Here is a 16660-nt window from a genome sequence, read left to right as displayed (position 1 = left end):
ATGGCTGTGACAAAAGGGTCATGTCAAAAGTCAGAGCAGGGGAGGAAGGCCCCCAGCCCGGCCCGTCAGCTGCCCAGCCCGCAGAAGGCGCTGCAGCTGGAGCTCAAGGGGCTGCAGGAGGAGCGGGTGGAGGGCTCCTGGGTGACCCTGGTGGACGAGGGAGGGCGACCTCAACAACTGGGAGGTGGCCATCTTTGGGGCCCCCAACACCTACTACGAGGGCGGCTACTTCAAGGAGGGCCTCAAGTTCCGCATCCACTACCGTGGCTCCCTGCCGGCCTTTTGGTTCCTGACCAGGATGTGGCACCCCACATCTATGAGACTGGTGACCAGTGCATCTCCATCCCCCACCCCACCCCACTCCCCGTTCCATGACCCCCCAGAACGGGGAGCGGCCCTCCCCTCGGGGCGGTGGAACCCCACCCAGGACGTCAGGGTCATCCTCCTGAGCCCCATCTCCCTCCTGCACGAACCCAACACGCCCTCGCGGGCCACCGTGGGCGCCTCCGCGATGCACAGGAAGCGGGCGGAGAGCCCAGGCGAGGCCGGGGGTACGCGGGCACCTTCCGGAAGCAGGTCCTGAGGACCCGGGCGGACGCCACGCAGACGGCGCGAAGGTGCCCCGCAGGCGGCCGACCGCCGCGTGAGGCCCGGGCCGGCCGCGCGGGGGCGCCGCCCGACGACCCCAGCGCGGACGGCGAGGCCAAGGCCCAGGCCCAGACCCACAGCGGCTTCCCCCGACGACCGGGACGACTCCGGCAACAAGGAGGAGTCCTGACACCGCGTCCCCACGAATGAACTTACAAACTTTACCTCAGCCGGCCGCACTGTGTGGGCTCCCGGGCCGTCCTGGGCCGCTCCGCGCGTTCGCCTGGGTCTCCGCGGCCTCTGAGGGGCAGCCCGCGCGGTCGTCCTGCGGCCGCAGGTGTGCCGGGCGCCGGGCCGGGCCGGGCCGGGCCGGGCCGGGGCCTGCGGGCGGCGGTCCCGGCCCTGCCTGCCGCTTCCGCAGCTGCACCCGCAGACTTGGGGTCCCAACTCGCGAGTGGACGGATTAACTGGGGTCACCTCTTCCCTCTGCTTTAGTTTGTTTGTAATCTAAACAAAGCGACTATGAGAAACAAACAAACAAAAAAAAAGAGCAGGTAGAGATTTTCAACTAAGGATAGGGAATTGCAGAGGATCCAAGGACATCTTGGGAAAGAGGTAGCGTGTGAGACAGGATTCACGTACGTGAAGAAGGGGACAGGCTGGGAAGAGCGCGTGTCAGGCCGCAGGATCCCCAGAAAGAGGTGCGGAGATGGGCGTGCGCAGCACAAACTACGGGCATGCGCAGCGCAAACGACGTGCTGATTGGGCCGCGTGTAAGGGGCGTAGAGAGGAGCAAGACACAGGACAGAAAAGGGAGACTGGGCCGGATCACAAGGGTTTACATAGCTGATAGGAAACAATCAGGAGATTTAAGTGGAGGGTAAACATGGCAAGCTCTGTGCTTTACTATTGTTAAATGTCTTTTTTGAGATGGTAAAATATGCAATGACACTCAGTGCTGCGTTGAACATCCTTATATATTTCTCCAGGCACATGTTTAAATGTAATTGTAGGAGAAGTTTCTAAACGTGGAATTGATGTGTAAAATGGTATGCACATTTTAAATATTGATAAATATTCTGAGATTGCCCTCTTTAGAGGTTGTATCAATTTATATACCTCAAAAATGTATAAATGTTTTCCTACAACCTTGTCAAAAATAGTTTGTCAAAAATACACTTTAAGAAACTTTGAATATTAGGTGAAAAATAGTTTTAGCTTATATGTGCTTATTGTGTGGGAACCTAGGTATCTTTTCAACTATCTTAGTACCATTTGTATTTCCTTTTATGATAGATTTGTTCATGTCTTTTGCCAAGTTTTCTATTAGAGTGTTGATCTTTTTCTTACTGATTTGTAGAAGTTCTTTATATTTTAACAAATTTAGTCCTTTGACAAGTTTATTACAAATATTTTTCCCTGTTTATGATTTGTATTTTGACTTGATTTATATGGTTTCCTACCATGCAGAAATGTTTGATCTTTAGAGCCAAACTTATCAATATCTTCTTTCATGTCTCCTGAATTTTATAATGGTTAGAACATTTTTCTCTATTCCAAGATTATCAAATTTTTTCCCCATTTTTTCCCTAGAAACTTGATAGTTTAATTTTCATGTTGGTAGTCCATCTGGCACTTATTTTGGTATGAAGACCTAGGAGAAATAACAACTTTATTATTTTCCAGATGGCTAGCCAATTGTCCCAGCACCATTTATTGAATTGTAAATTTTTCCCCACTGATTAAGATATGTAAACTTTACTAAATACTAAATTCTTATAAAAGTATTGGGGTCAATTTCTGATTCTATTCTGTCTAATGTTCTGCTTATTTATTCATGCACAAGTAAAACTATATTAATTACCATCACTTTATAATGATTTTAATGTCTTCTAGGATTTTTTTATTCCTCCTTTTCATTATTGTCCTGGAGTATTCTAGCATACTTATTTTTCCATAAGAACTCTCAGATCAGCTTGTCTGGTTACAGAAAAATATGAAAAAGCCCTGTCGGTATTTTTATTGAGGTCCAATTAAATTTATGTAGATTAATTTAGGGAGAATTGGCAGCTTAATAATAATTTGTGCTCCTGGCCTTTCCATTTATAAAGTCTGTGTGTGTGTGTGTGTGTCCCCGTTTGCATATGAAAGTTTTCCTCCCATAGATCTTATGGGTGTTATACTATGTGAGGATGATTTGTCAGATAGTTAGGTAGTTAGGAGAGTAACAAAACTAGAGGTAGCTGGCCAGTTAACAGAACACTCTCCATGCAAGAGGTAACACACAACTGAGTTATATGAAGGCATTTGAAGTCAAAACAGTACAGAATTTTTTCCTTGTTAGAAACTAGAAGCCAGGGAGCAAAAAGGAATCAGATCTTCTCTAAGGTATTGAGCTTAAGGATTGACAAGGCTAGGGGCAGTATTATCAGAAAAGGGAAACAAGGAGAAAACTCAGATTGTGAGCAGAAAGACGATGTATATGGTTTGGGAAATACTGGCCCTCAGGGTCCAGCAGGATGTCCAGGTGGAAAAGTCCATCAGACAAGTGGAAGTAAGTGTCTGGAAGGTGAATCCACAGGGTAAGAGTCAGAACTCTTCTGGGAAGAGGGATTAGCTAGAGGGAAGAAGATGAGGGCAGGACCTTGGAGACAGGCCTGTTTGAAGAGAACAAGGAAGAAGAACCAGCAAAGGAATAGGAAATGAGCAACCAGAGAAGTGGAAGAAATAGTCCGGCGGAGAGTCAGGGAGAAGAGAAGATGGCAGTGAAGGAGAGCACAGCTGTCCTTGCCTTCACAAAGTGCTCTCATTAGAGACCCGTTCATCTGAGGGTCAAATCTTGATTCCATCACCTGGGAGTTATGTGGCTTGAGGCAAGTCAGTTAAGCATTCTGAGCCTCAATTTCCTATCTCTGAAATAGAGACAATAATAGTGCCTATTCTCATAGTGCCATTGTAACGATTAGAAGAGATTACTTTGGAAAGATAGCCAGCACTCAGAAATACTAGCTCCCTCCTTTCCTCTCTGTATCTGCTGAGGTTCATAAAGGTTAAGCAGCATTCCCATGCACACTCTGATTCTCCTCCGTTGGAGTTACCTCATTCTGGAGGAGCACGTGGTCAACAGTGGGCAGTGACAGCAAGAATTTTAGCATTTAGGGCGTTATAGGGGATTAAGGAAAATTTCCTTCAGAACAGTGGATACAAAAGCAAGATTCCCAAAAACAGAAAAAAGAAGATACTAATGAACTCATCTACAAAACAGAAACAGACTTGCAGACATAGTAAACAATCTATTGTTACTAGGGGAAGGGAGGTGGGAAGGGTTAAATTTGGGAGTTCGAGATTTGCAAATATTAACCACCATATAAAAAAATAGATAAAAACAAAGTTTTTCTGTATAGCATAGGGAACTATATTCAGTATCTTGTAATAACCTTTAATGAAAAAGAATATGAAAACAAATATATGTATATATGTATATGTATGGCTGGGACACTGTGCTGTACACCAGGAATTGACACATTGTAACTTCAATTTTTTAAAAAAAGCCAGATTCCAAGAGATTAAGGAGTGGCTACTAGTTATATACCCAGAGGAAATGAAAACAGGATTTTGAAGAAATATATGCACTTTCATATTTATTGCAGCATTATTCACAATAGCCAAGATATGGAAAAAAACCGAAATGCTCATCAATAGATGAATGGATAAAAAAGATGTGGTATATACATACAATAGAATATCATTCAGCCATTTGGACCTTGAGCACATTATGCTAAGTGCGATAAGTTAGAGAAAGACAAGTACTGTGTGATATCACTTACACATAGAGCCTAAAGAAGTCAAAATTGTGAAAAACGGAGAGTAAAATGATGGTTACTGTGGGATGGAGAATGAGGGGCTAAAACTGTTGTTTAAATATACATACAGTTCTTATGTATGTGAACACTTCACTATAAAAATCCGTAAAATTTCATAAACAAATATTTTGTAAATAGACTCTGTACTACAGTTAAAGAATTAACACTATTATTTACATGCAATAGTGACAAAATTGGCACTTATTGAAAAGAAATGCACAAAACCCGTGGCTTAAAAAGAAATTGAGACTTGAAATTATGTAACTCTCAATGTGCTTCCGTAAGTCTGTTGTAAAACCACCTGAATGTTGTCAAGAATAAAGTCAAATGCCATGTTCCAAATCAAAAACAAAAAAAAAAGTTGATGTTGTTTAAGGGTACAAACTTGCAACAAGTAGTAAATAAGCCTTAGTGATCTAATGTACAGTAAACACAGACAACAATATTGTCCTATGATTATGCGACGTAATGAAGATTAATACAACGGTAATCACATTACAATATGTAAATGTATCAAAGCAATATGTTCTACAAACTTAAAGTTACACAATGTTATGTGTCAAATATATTCAGTTAAAATAAATAAATGAGTGGTTTATTCCCTCCTATGGGTTCCGTTCTTGCTCTCCATTAGCCTACTTTCTTAAGTCTCCTTCCAGTGTTTATGTGCACACAAATATTACATAGAGTAAAATGTAGTGCCTTTGTATACTGTGTCCCGTCTCTGACTTTTACTAACAAGTGTCCTGGAGCTCTGTTTCTGAATTTTATACAGCTGCATTCCAGTGAGTGGATATATTATAATTTAATCTCTTCTCCATTGATGAACATTTGGGTTGTTTCCAGTTTCCCACTTCCATAAATAATGTTAGGATGGTTAACCATGTACACATGTTGCTTCACACAGCAGTTGTATCTGTGGGATAAATTCCCCAAAGTGAAGTTCCTACAAGACAAAATCTTAATCAGACCTAAAGGAAAAGAATCCACTTACAAATACAGGCACCAAAGCTATAATTCTCCTGTGAGGTGTCCAGTTTAGCACAGGAACAGATAACTAAAAATCCCTATAGGAAAGATATTTCTTACTTCCTCTCTTTGTAAAAAATAGAAAACAAACCCAAACACCCATGATGAATGTGCATTTTACTCCCCGTTTAATGTGCTTTGCTCCAGATGTTATAGAAATCATTGAATTTGATGTACTCTGTTATAATTTTTATTCACAATGCTGTTCAAAGTCTTTTGAATAACATTAGGGAGGTGGCTGGGTTTTGCAGGAATTTATATATAGAAACCCAAGTTGGAGTTCATTAGGGTGACAACCACGAATCCATTTGATGGTCATGTGGCTTCAGTGGGCACATTTTCCTAAATTGAGATATTGGGTTGGTGGTTGGCAGGCATGCAAGTTTAAATGCATATTGTCCTCGCACTCCTTTCCTGGAAGTTTCCAGCACTCTGACCCCAGAAACAATTGTATAACCATCCATTTATAACAAGGAGCCTCTTCTTCCATGAGGCTTCAAGCACTAAGCCAGCTTAGTGTGTCTGTGGCTGGGAGCAGAGACCTGGCACTCCAACCGCGCCGGACAGAAGAGCCAGAGAGACAAAAGCGCCAAGAGGTGGCCTGTTCTCCTTCTTCCTGACATCAATCATTTCCCTCTAGATGATTCTGACAGTAAGAGAGCTGAATTCTTCCAGAGGAGCTCCATCCCAGGTCATGTTCTCATAAATCAGAATGAGCTGCCCTCCCACAGTCTTCCCCAAGGACCAGCCCTGCAGGCTCAGCGCAAGAGCAGACACCCCAAAAGAGAATGCAAGGGGCCCTGTGTCTGAGAGGGATTTGACAACGAGAAAAGAAACAGCCAAGCAGGCAGAAGTATAAAAAATACTCGAGCCTTGTGCTTTGTAGCATTCTCTTATGAAATTAAAAACTCATCATCATCATCACAGAGAAGTTAGAAAACAGCCCACAAGGATGAAAGAGCAGAAAGATAGACCAATGAAGCTGGATGTTGCCCATGTTGTGGCTCCAAGGATGGTGCCCCCTGGTGAAGATTCTGAGCAATTGCTTGGGGTTAAGAAAAGCAGCTCAAGAAACTCCGGGGAGCTAGGAAAGCCTGGAGGAACGGCATCAGAAGTCAAAGTGCAGCTGCTTTTTTTGCTGTTTAAATCATTATATATTAGCTGCAAATTTAGTTTGTTGGCCAACACTCAAAAGTGACATACGGCCAATAAAAGGTTCGGTGGAGTTTTCCATCTGCTGTTCAACTTTACCGAGGCTTCCAGGCATGAAGTTCAGTGTCCAAGAGGCCACTCTTCAGAATCTTTTCATGAGCTGCACACAGACCATTAAATGGGCACAGTTCTATGCCAGCGTATGCCACCAACCCGGCAGAACATTTGACAAGTTGACGTGTGTGCTCCCTGGAATTTTTTCCACCCTCAGATCTAACAGCCTTCCAGGATCCACAGAACAAAAATGTCTGGGTGGACAAGCTCTCTGGAATGTTGCAGGTGGAGATGCTGTGGCTTTTACAAGTGGAGTTCTCCTGAGACGTCATCTAGATACGCTGCAAAAAGCTTGTGAGAGACAACTACACTCTGGGTGCTCATTAAAACCCACGCCAAATGCAAAGGAGTTGGCGAGGGCCAGTGGCTCAGGTTTGGAAAACATATTCCTTGGTTTTAAAATGCAAAGAGAACAGGTTTATTTTCTTGGCTCTCGGTAGTCCATTTCACCCTCCTTGGAACTAGAATTGCCTGCAATTGAACAAATTGAGGCAAGCTGGCCCAGTCTGCACTGAATTCACACTGATCAGCTGGTGTGCTCCTTGTAACAGCTGTCCCGCTACCCTCTGCCACCAATATTCAGGGACACCTCGATGGACCTCCTGCCCTTTTGCTTCTATAGCCACCCTACAATGGGGGACACACTGTCTCCCCAGATTTTGGAATGGAAAGTATCTAGATAGGCAAAAATCATTCAAGTCCTTTCCTAATCATTGTGTTCTTAAAAGTGGAATTGGGGGATGAGTGATGCCCACAGTGACTCCTTTGTTTAAGTAAAAGAACAGAAATGGTCCCAATAGGTGATTTCACTGTAACCACAGGGACACTAGCAGGAGAAACGATGAGGCGCAGACCATGTTTGCCTGCATTTTGCCTGATGCTGTCATTTCTCCTGCCTGCTCTGCACCTGTCAGAAATACACAGCCAGAGGCAGAGTAAGATTCGCGGCTAGACTGAAAGAAAGGCCTGTGGTGAACTCCTGTTTTGACTCTGTTGGCAGAGAGACAGTGGGAGGGCAGGAGGGAGACAGGGGAGGAAAAGAGACTTGTTGAAATACTACACAGGAATTGATGTAAAAAATGAAAAGTCCCTGAGTCTGTGAGGGAGTGGCACAAATTATAACAATGAATCATTTGCACAGAAATGGGCTCTCAATTCTGACAGACAGGGAGGATTTAGGAAGATGGATTTCTCCTGGGTTCAGCAAGAAGCTAAGGCAAGGAAGCCAGTGGCGCTTGGGGTTTGGCAGAGTCACAAACTCGTTCTCAAATGTGCTGACTTGGCAAAAACTCCGTCCTCGAGGAGCCAGCCTCTCTGGGGACTATAATTTCTTTTAACCCATGTGTATTTGAGGGAAAATTTAATCTCTCTGCCTCTGACTCCTTTACACTTAACTCATCAAAAAAGTTGTTTTGTTTGGTGCTATCGGATGGCCAGTAAGTTAAGTCTAATTTAGAAAGAACCTCTGGTCCTAGAAAGGGACCAAAACCCAGACACAAGACTGAAAGAGCTTCTGCTTTAATTGGAAAGAGTGGGAGGTTATTTCTTTGAGTAACACTGTGGGGAAAGGGGCCTCCGTGTTTTAACTTCCAACTCCCGTGTTCCCACCACCCAATGCACACACACATTCACACACACGCGCTCAGCTAAGGAACTGAGTCTGTTAGGAGATCAATGGAACAGGATGCCTGAATGGCTCTGCCCTCTAAAATTAAAGTGGGTCATGGTAAACTTGCCAATAGTAATGGTTAAGATACATCATCCTTAACCGTTAACTTACAGGCGCAGTCTCTGGATGTGGAGCGCCTCAAGGCTAAGTCCTGCCTTTGCCCTTTTCCTGCTGTCTTACCTTAAGCAGGTTTCTTCATCCTTCTGAGCTTCCGTTTTCCCAGTCATGAAGTATGGGCAGTGACGGCAGTGCCTGCTTCCCAAGGGTGAGCTTTACATGCATTGATGCCTGGGCAGTGCTCAGCGCAATCTCCGCACAGGGTAAAGACTTACTCAGGGCTCACTTACAATCGGTAAGCTGTAACCCTTCTTGCCAGGTGGAGCAGACACCCAGCAGACACCTGTGCCCCCCACGTCAGATCCTCCTGGCCACCCTGGCCTCCTGCCCCGGCTGTCCGTGCAGCCAGAGTGCCCCCGCCGCACGGCCGTGCCCTGAGCCCCTCACCTCCTCGAGGGCCTCTCTGTTGTCTTCGGCTGGATTCTCCCAGAAGCAGACTCTGAGATGAGGATGTACAGATGCTCCCTGGAACTCTGAGAGGGAGTTGGGGAAAGAGGGGCTTGGGATGAGAAGAAAGCCGACAAACAGCATGATCACGTGCAGGTGGTTGCACCGATAACTGGGGCTCGAGACCTGGAAGCCTCTGGTGTAACGCGCAGCACAGGCTTCATTGTTGGCTCACTCAATGGATGAAGATGCTGTCATGTTCAGCTACCAGCTCTTAGCTCCTGGGGAAGTTAAGTTCCTAGTATGTGGGCGGGGACTGCTTCTCACCCAGAGGAAGCGAAGAGCTGCTGGCGGTGCCTCCCAGAGAGCCAGGGTGTGTGGGGAGATGGAGGTGCTGAAGGCCACCGTAGGGCCTGACCAGGTGGCTACACCAATGACTAGGAGCCCTGGGACTTCTCTGGACCCTACTCGGGGCCGCACATGGAGCCAGGAAGCTCAGGGGCATGAAGAACCCGTGGAGTAAATCTTTCAGGTGCTCATGGAATAGACAGGAGCTGGTGGATAAATTCGTCCCCCATTCTCTGCTCAGGATGGACTGTCCCAAGACCCAGTTTATATTATTTTTGGAAAATGGCCTCATGAGGCCAAGTGACTTAGAGCAGGCTGGCTTTGCAACCCATCCTCACCTCACCACTCCTCCTTCCTGCCTCACCCCCCTCTGCCCTCACTCCTGCTCCCTGGAGTGAAGCTATTCCAGTAAGCCTGGGCTTCTAAGGAAGTCAGGCTGAAACAACAGGGTTAATCCATTTCATATTAATTCCAATCTCCATCATTCTACCAACCTCATAGAGGCAAGATCTTACTTCGAGTGCTGAGAGGTACAAGGTAGGATCTCTAGTCACGTGTGACCTGTGAAGAAGGTAAGACCTTCTAAGTCATCCAGGAGAAAGGATTAGATGTCGGTACGTGGGTATCCCTAGGATGGGAAACACAGCTCCTGGAGACGGTGGTCCACAAATGCAAGACCCCAGCTTCTCCTAAATTGGAGAAGGTAGAATTCACGGAGGAACTGGGAGGCTGCAGTTAGCTCCTGGACTGAAGCTAGAAGCAGTGTGTGTGCAGCCTGGCCCTCTGCTGTCATCTGCCGCTAACCAGAGGAAAACAAGGATTGCATGATGGACAGTGGGCCTTAACCAAAGTGTAATAAGGAAGCAGACACTGCAGTTAACTTGAAATGGTCAAGACTAATTTCAGTTTTTGAGATTTTAAACATACTCTGAAAGAGAAAATAAGCGTCTTCTTTTATCCTGTAAGGAAACAGCTGTCGGGACACGTAATTGTCCTTTATCTGTGGCACTGAGGCATCAGTCCCTGTAGGCCGGCTCACTGGTCCTGGCACCAAGACGATGCTCCTGAACCTGGGCTTCTGCCACCCCCGCCGGGGCTTCCTTGCTGCTTGCACTCCAGGGAATACTCTCTGCCAAATGAATAATACATCGCTTTGTTTCTGCGAGGACGCCTGTCACTCTTTTCTTTGCCAAAGAGCAGATGAATATTCAGTGAGGATTGTGGCCTCTGCTGCCTGCCATGAACGGGCAGGGGCAGCAGTGACTCATGTGATGTGATTTCAGAATGCTCCTCCTGCCTGCAATTCACCAGAGGAAGACACCTGAAACGTTTGCAGAGAGGAAACTGCCATTTATGGAGTGCCTGTTCACCACGTTCTGCACTAGAACCTCTCCTTAGGGTCACTCGCATGGCCAGAGTTTCCCTAGAAGGCCCAGAGAGCAAATATTTTTAGCTTTGTGGTCCATGCTATCTGTGTCCTAATGCTCTAACTCTACCATTGTAGCACCAAAACAGCCACAGATAATAAATACATGAAGGGACGCAGCTGTGTTCCCCGTAAAACTTTATCTACCAAAACAGGATCTGGCCAGCAAGCTGTAGTTTGTTCCCCAGGGCTGGCTAGCTTACGTCATTTCATAAGCACCCACGGATGGAAGCACTGTCTCGGTGGAGTTTCTCTTCAAGTGCAACCAGTCTTGGGAGAAATTACTCAGCATATACCAAACATCTTAGCATGACTTAATTTATCAGCCACTCTTCTGGAGACAAGAAGGTGGGGGAGAAGGAAAAACACTCTTCAGAATGAATGCAAGTACCAGGGGATGGAAAAAATAAAGTCAGAGAGAGAAGAAAGGACCAGGCGACAAATGGTGAGACTTGGGGGGGGGGTACCAAGGGTCGGGGGACAGGGGAGACGTTTAAGGACAAATTGTCATGGGGTCCCATCATCCCAACTTGGCAGGACACCTGTAGGCAGTATCACACCACAGATAAAAGCATCGTCCAGAAGTCAACGGCTTTGACATAATGGCTCTGCTTCTGACAGGTGGTGGACCTTGGGTAAATTATTAATCCTGGGCATTAGATTTCTTATCCATCAAGTGGGGAATTCATAAGACTGAAGTAAGGATTAAATGAGATAGTTCATGGAAAGAGCTTGGCAAAGTGCCTGGCCTGATGTGAGCACTCCAAAAAGGCTGGCCGTTAATTACCTAGAATGAGCCCAGGGAAGGAAAGGCAATCAGGCTAAAAAACCCCAACCCTGAGTTCACAAATGCTCTCAGTGAATATTCTATGTAGCTCCTGTCTCCCTTATAAGTAAGCAATTTATCAGTGAGTCCACTGGCCTGTCTGGACTACCAACCAGCAGTAATACACACGCAGCCAGAAGTTCCTGCCTAAGCCAGAAATCCATCAGCTCTCGCCCCTAGGACATCTCCCTTCCCCGATTTCATACACTTACATGGGTTACGCCTTCGCAGTTGAGCACTAGCACCGTAGGGAATGCGTCTCAACCTAAACGCTGAGACTTGGTTTTCCAGCCATTTATTTCAAGCATGATTTCTTGAGGGCTTCCTGAGGCTTTAGCAGAAATACAAGAGTACAAATTAAATAAAATATAGCATAGAGGGTACACAGACTAATTGCTTTTTAATTCTATTTGCATGAATTCCGGTGAGACCCTGTTCACAGATCTCGAACCTAAGGGGTCAACATATGCCGAGCATTTAAGATGGGGAATCAAGTTTCTAAGCGAAAAGGTAGCCACCACCAGCAAAACAAAAATGAGGATTGGAAATTGAATGTTTCCTGGGCTCGAGAGGCTCATTTATAGTGGAGCCCCGCTGGTCTCATCAATCCCTCCCAGCCTTTGAGGATCCACGCCTGTCCTGCCTTCTCTGGGAAGTTGGTACCCACAGCTCCAGTCTATACTGGTTTCTGGCTCCTCTCACTGCCCACAGAACAGATCGCAGTGGTTCTCCATCCTGTGCGCACATTGGAAGAATCTAGGAAGCTTTTAAAAAATACTAACACCCAGGCCCTCCTGTAAGAAATCTGATTTAGTTAGTAGTCTAGGTAGGACTGGACATCAGAATAGCTTTTAACTTTTTATTGAAATAAAACATGACATACTAAAAGTGCACGTGAGGGTCCAGTTGGATAAATTTTCACAGTGAACACGCCCAAGTAACCAATACACAGATCGAAACACAGGACGTTACCAGCACCCCAACACCCCCTGGTGTACCCTTCCAGACACACTCCTCCCAGGGGAAACGCTTTCCTGACTTCTATTGGTACAGGATGACTTTTGTCTGTCTTTGTATTTGACATGAATGGAATCAAACAGCATGGCTTTTTTATATTTAAACAAACTTCTAAAGTTTGGAACAGCTCAGATTTGCAAGAAAGAAAGAAAAAAAAGTAAACAGCACAGAGAGTTCCAGTGTATCTCTCGCCCAGTTGTTAACATCTTACATTGTGACGGTGCATTTAAGTGTGACACTTTTCATTCTGGTTTCTTTCACTCAACCTTATTCTGAAGAGATTTAGCCATGTGTTGCATGTAGTTGTCACTCTTTCATCCTCACTGCTAATTGGCACTGCATTATGCGAATAATCCATAATTATTTATCCATACTACTGTTGATGAGCATTGGACAGTCTCCAGTTTGGAGCCCTTACAAGTAGTGCCACTATGAACATTCCAGTAGGCATCTGTATTTTTTAAATCTCTCCAGGGAGTCTAATGTGCAGCCAGAACTGGAAACCATTCAACTAATCTAGGCCAAACAATTCATTCCTCCTTGGATTGTTGTCCTGTTATTTCTTACTCCTTGGATTGTTGTCCTGTTATTTCTTACTCCGTGGTGGTGGTGGGGTGGGGGGCAGGGTTTGGAGTGGGGCATGGTGTTCTCATGCTCCCAGGACACAGCTCAGTGCTAGAGACAAAAAATAGGTCTGCAACAAATGCCCGTGTATTGATTCATCAATTGATTATGCTTCCCTGTTTCATGACACTCTTTGTTCCAGGTTGGGAACCATTTCTGTGCCGCAGTCTCTCTCCTGCTGCTGGAGCAAGCCGGGTAGCAACCACCTTTGCTTCCTCTGGCCTGAAGTAAGCCTTCTGTCTGGTCCTCACAAGCTGGGTCTTGAACGTGCATCTTTGGGACACACTTGAAAGAGCAAATCTTGAGTACTAGTTTAAGAGGAGGCAGAATGCACCATGAGCCCAGGTCATCCAGGTGGTGATATTATTAGTCATTTGCCACTTTTCCTTTGTGTATTGATTGTTTCTCGACTTCCCTCACTCTTCTAAAAGGTATTTACCTTTTTCCTTTTTCTTAATTAAAAAAATTTTTTTAATTTTTTTTAATTGAAGTACAGTCAATTCCAATGTGTCAGTCTCTGGTGTACAGCACAATGTCCCAGTCTTGCTTATACATACATATATTCATTTTCATATATATTTTTTTCCTTATTGATTTTTTGATAGTAACTCTTCATATGTAAGGAAATTTACCCTTATTTTCCTACCGTATGTGTAACACTTATTTTCAATGGGCTGTTTTCTATTCAATTTTGTATGTGCGTCCCTTTGGAAGCCCTATACCTGAGACTTTTTCCCTCCCTGGTCCTCCTCGGTGTCCACACGAAGCTGTCCTGTGCCTGGCATCATGAACATTCCAACCTATTCTCGGTGGCACATCAGACCCTGATTTCTACTAGGAAATGCAGCTGCACCACTGCTGAGTTTATCTTTATATTAGTTTCCTAGTGTAACAAATTACCATAAAGTAGGTGGCTTAAAACAACAGAAGTTTATCGTCTCACAGTTCAGGAGGCCAGAAGTCCAAAGTCAAGGTGCTGGCAGGGGCGAGTCCTTCTGGAGTCTCTGCAGGCGGCACCGTCTCAGTACCCACCACCTAGCCTTCCGTGGTTGCTGTCAGCCCTCGGTGCTCCTTGGCTTCAATCCCTTCCTCCATTTTCACATTGCCTTTATCCCCGTGTGCCTGGGTCTCTGTGATGGTAAATTTTACATGTCAGTTTGGCCAGTCCATAACACGGGATATATTTGGTCAAACATTATTCTCACTATTTCTATGAAGGTGTTTTGGGGTAAGATTAACATTTAAATCAGTGGATTTTGAGTAAAGCAGAAGGTTGGGCCGCCTTCGACCAGCTGAAGCCCTAAATATAATGAAAGATTCACCTCCTTCCCCAGCCCTCCCTACCCTGAGCAAGAGGGAATTCTGCCACCAGCTGGTCTTGAACTAGAATGCTGACTCTTCCCTGGGTTTCCAGGCTGCTGGCCACTGCAGATTTTGGATTTGCCAGCCTTCATAATTCCTTAAAATAAGTCTCTTTCTATATATACACACATCCCACTGGTTCTGTTTCTCTGGAGAGCTCTGACTAGTACAGTCTCTGTGTGTCCTCACCTCTTTGCCTAAAGACACCCGTCATTAGATTTAGGGCCCACCTTAATCCAGCGCGGCCTCATCTGAGCTAGCTGTGTCTGCCAAGACTCTATTTCCAAACAGGGCTACATTCTGAGCCTCTGGATGGATATGAATTGGGGGGTGGGATACTATTCGACCCTGCACGATCTATATATGCTTAGAGTTACTGAATGGTGGACATGGCCTAAGGGTCTTGGTGGACCCCAATTCTATCCCCCTTTTCTTACCCACCTGCAGGTGTCATGGCCTCAAAGAGCAGAAGCTACACAGCTCTCGGCTGCCTGGCACCAGCCTGGCCCTACTGCCTTGGCTATTTCAGGTTGACTCTATAGGCAGAAAGCACATCTTACCCTCCCCCATCTCTGTCTTGTGTACTGACCACACAGTAGGTCATCAGTAGATGTTAGTGGTTAGTCAGATGGCTAATGAGTGCTGTGCACTAGCTTAATCTGCTCTGACAGCTTCTCACTCATCTTTTGTTATTTGTGCTGCACTGTTTGAAATTCTTCTGGAGCATGTTCTCCTAGCATTTGTCCTTGTCACTCTACATCACCCACCTGTATTCACCATATAGAAACCACTCGGCACATCCATGGTCCCTGTCCACACATGCCCTGCTGGGTGGGGCTGGGCCACACCAGGACTGCTCTGAAGGTGTGAGTTAGCTGTGCCACAAGGCTCCAGTGCGGGACATCTCATCTTGGCCCTCGTCGACACTGCTGTGCCTACATTATGGCAGAAGCATATTTCCACCTTATTCTGAACATGATACACCTACCTGTAAACTGACACTCTTGACCTGCCCAGTGGTAGAGACTAAGCTCTTACCTCAGGGATCTAAAAAGCATACACAACTGAGCCATGATGGAGAGTCCCGAAGTATCTGAGATCCAACCCCTAAACAGGTGCAACCAGCTAGTGTCCGAAGAGTGAGCCAGATGGCTGCATGCACTTCTCAAGAAGCCTGACATGGAAGACAATTGGCATTAAAATGCCTCAGGTCTCTGGTGAGAGATGATGAAGGATTTGCTGTAAGCATTTTCCTGCATTCCTGGTGCAGTGGCATTTAGGACTGCCAGCCTGTAAGCATGGTAGAAACCAACAAGCCTGATTTATCTCTCCAAGTCACCCTCCACTTTGTGACCAAAGAGGTCATTCTGAACTCTGACCCCTCAATGGAGTCAAATGGCCCAAGGCTCCTCATTTCATACAAGATCAGACATAATCCAGCCCGAGCTTCCTCTAGAGAAACCAGTCACTCTGTTCCTCGCCTGCACTCTGACCACACCACTCTCCTGTCCTTCACCCAGACACGGGGGCTGTCTCTCCTCTGCGACTTGGCTCCTGCTAGTCCCCTCCGGTACTTCCACCTTCGCTTGTCCTGCTGGAAAATGCAACTACATGCACATTTTTCCCCACTGCACTATATAATGAATCCAAACTAGAAGCCATGATAAACTGGGGGGTTTTGGGTTGGGTTTTGTTTTTTTTTTTTTTTGGTGGAGTGAAGAATAAGAACGAGTGTTATAAAAATATTCATGGCCTCTGGGCATGGATGGAAGAGCTGCAGTGAATTCTGGGCACACATCTGACATCAGCCTCTTACCTCCCCCCGTTCATGCTGCTTAAAGTGGGGGCGTAGCCCAATCCCACTGGTGTTAGAGGCTGGGACGCAGATAATACCTTCAGTGCCTGCTCCCCGCCAGGGCTTCGCCACCAACCAAACGTCCTAATCAGGTTCCAAGCTCACCTTCAGGCTGTCAATAACACTTTGCTTACATAAAAACAACATTATGAACCAGCCAATTTGAGTTTGAAAAGGTGAATTTTAAAAATTAAATGGAGTAAGAACCCCTGCAATTGGGGTTCTTACTCCATCTCTCACCCTACCAGCTTTGACTTCCCGCCATCCTTGCCCCTCCCTGAGC

The 16660-nt window shown here is 45.8% G+C and overlaps 1 pseudogene; it reads left to right on the top strand.

The window, feature by feature from the left end:
• Positions 1 to 798, top strand: LOC102539318 (ubiquitin-conjugating enzyme E2 R1 pseudogene; annotated as a pseudogene).
• Positions 799 to 16660: the final 15862 nt, after the last annotated feature.

This window comes from Vicugna pacos, chromosome 6 (assembly GCF_048564905.1).
Source record: "Vicugna pacos chromosome 6, VicPac4, whole genome shotgun sequence".
Taxonomy (NCBI): domain Eukaryota; kingdom Metazoa; phylum Chordata; class Mammalia; order Artiodactyla; family Camelidae; genus Vicugna; species Vicugna pacos.
The sequence above is the reverse complement of the archived record's forward strand: the minus strand, read 5'-3'. Positions and strand labels throughout refer to the sequence as shown.